We start from the raw sequence: 2,375 nt of genomic DNA, 5'->3' as shown, positions 1-2,375 counted from the left end.
CCATCCATCCATCCATCCATCCATCCATCCATCCATCCATCCCTCCCTCCCTCCCTCCCTCCCTCAGTCATTCCCGTCGGTGGGGATGAGGCCCTCAGAGCCATGTTCTAGGCCGTGTCTCCCCCTGCTCTTCTTTCCTCTTCCTCCTGATCCACATGCTTGCCTTTCACCCGTCCTCTATTCCCATGTGTCTTCAGCGCTCCTATATTTAGCCCATAGAAAGATGAATGTTAAGGGAAAAATGGAGTCGGCACTCTGGCATTGCTCTCTCTTTTCCCCCTGAATGGTGCAACACGAAGCGGAAATGTGAGCGTTGGTCATCACTTTTGGAGACAGAGACTGGGACTGTGGCTAGCTTGTCCCGTGTTTTCTTTTTTCCATTAGAGCTTTTTCCACTTCTACGTGTCAAACTGAGACTCTTTTTTTGGTGTGCGTTTTTATTTTTAATACTTTCACTGTTCCGTTCAGTCACTGCAGGAGTTTTTCTGGCAAGAGGAGGATTATAAGCTCATTTATTACCGTTCAGAGCCTTGGCAGCTCATCAGTCAGAGCAGAGAGAGAAGTATTTTTATTTGCATGAATCTGAGAAACAAATTTGCATTTGGTCAGGACGTCAGGGCTCTCTTATGTTAACCAAACCAGACGCTGAACAGGACGTGACTTGGGTGTAGTCTTAGCATGCAAACACAGAGTGGCTGTTGTGTTGGATTTAAATGGAGCGCCTTGTAAGACTCACCAGATTTAGACCAGAGCTGCCATCGCTGCAAAGGTCGAACTGAATCATCTGGGTGCATGTTTCATACAGGATTCAATGGTTACTTGTATAGAACATTCCAGCAACAACGTAGTTCAAAATGCTTTACATCGTCCGTCTGTCTATCTCCCTACACCCTTATCCCATTGGTGTTGGGAGGAGCGATGTTGGAATTTCCTGCGATATCTATCGCAGGCCAGTCGCAATTCATAAAAACTCGCAATTTGCAATCGCAATTCATAAAAACTCAAAAATAAAATATAAAGTCCCAACTGAGAAATCATCAATAACGATCACCAATACTCACCAAATATGTTGGTCAATGTTCCATTTATCAGTAATCAAAAGCAACTCTAAACTGGTGGATTTTTAGTTTAGGTTTGAAGGAATTCAGTGATTCAACTGTTTTACAGTTTTCTGGAAGTTTGCTCCAGATTTGTGGTGCATAGAAGCCGAATGCTGCTTCTCCCTGTTTGGTTCTGGTTCTGGTGCAGGACTTCTGCACCAGAACCAGAAGACCCAAGAGGTCTGGAAGGTTGATGCAAGGTTGATACAACAACAGCAGATCTTTTTGTGGTGCTAAACCACTCAGTGATTTATAAACAACAGTATTTCTGAGCTACAGGGAGCCAGTTTAGGGACTTTAGAACTGGGGTGATGTGCTCTACCTTTCTGGTTTTAGTCAGAACGCCACCAGCAGCGTTCTGGATCAGCTGCAAACCTGTGAAGACACTGGCGCAATAATCAATGCAACTAAAGATAAATGCATGGATGATTTTCTTTGGATCTTGCTGAGACATTAGTCCTTTAATCTTGGAAATGTTCTTCAGGTGATAGAAGGCCGACTTTGTAACTGTCTTTATGTGACTCTAAAGGTTCAGGTCAGATTTCAGGCCTGATCTCTGGTTTCCAGTTGTAATAACTGAAGCTGTACATTGACTGGATTGTTCCTCTTTAAGTACAAAGGTGTATCATCTGCGTAGTTATGGTAGCTAATCTTATAATTTCCTGAAACGGAAACTGCTCTTTCCTTTTTACAGTTATGCAGTGCTTTTGTCTGTTCCGAGTCATTAAATCAGAATAAAATCCATTGAAGTTTCCGTTGCTGAATTCTCCAGTCAGAAGCATAGAAGAGTGATTGTCAGATTTGTGATTGTCGGTTGTTGCAGAGAGTGCAACAACCGGAAAAATGTCCCCCTTTCTGGCGACTCGTATCCCTTTGTTGCCATTTGGCTCGATGTCACAGCTTCTGCTGCCTGGGTGCCTCCGTCCTTCTGTCTGTGTTCAAGAGAAAGACGCAGGCAGAAATTCAAATCTAAATCTGATGATCTGTCAAAACATGCCAATCATCTGGGTCCATCTATGACTTTAAGGTTTGGTGCTGCTCATCGTTAGTTTGCATTACACATTTCTCTTGGGCAGTATTCGCACTCCCTCTCCCTCCTAACTCACTCCACTCCCTGCAGGCTTCATAAGCCACAGATTATGCAATTCTCTGTGTAGTAGCAGGCAGATAGTAAGAGGATAGACACCTGAAAGGTCATTTAGCACAAATTATCCCCTTTACAACAAGGGCAGGCTCATGTGAAATAACAGTCTGGGGTTTTCAGGCAGAGTTGCG

The sequence above is a fragment of the Poecilia reticulata genome, linkage group LG20 (assembly GCF_000633615.1).
Source record: "Poecilia reticulata strain Guanapo linkage group LG20, Guppy_female_1.0+MT, whole genome shotgun sequence".
NCBI lineage: Eukaryota > Metazoa > Chordata > Actinopteri > Cyprinodontiformes > Poeciliidae > Poecilia > Poecilia reticulata.
The sequence above is the reverse complement of the archived record's forward strand: the minus strand, read 5'-3'. Positions refer to the sequence as shown.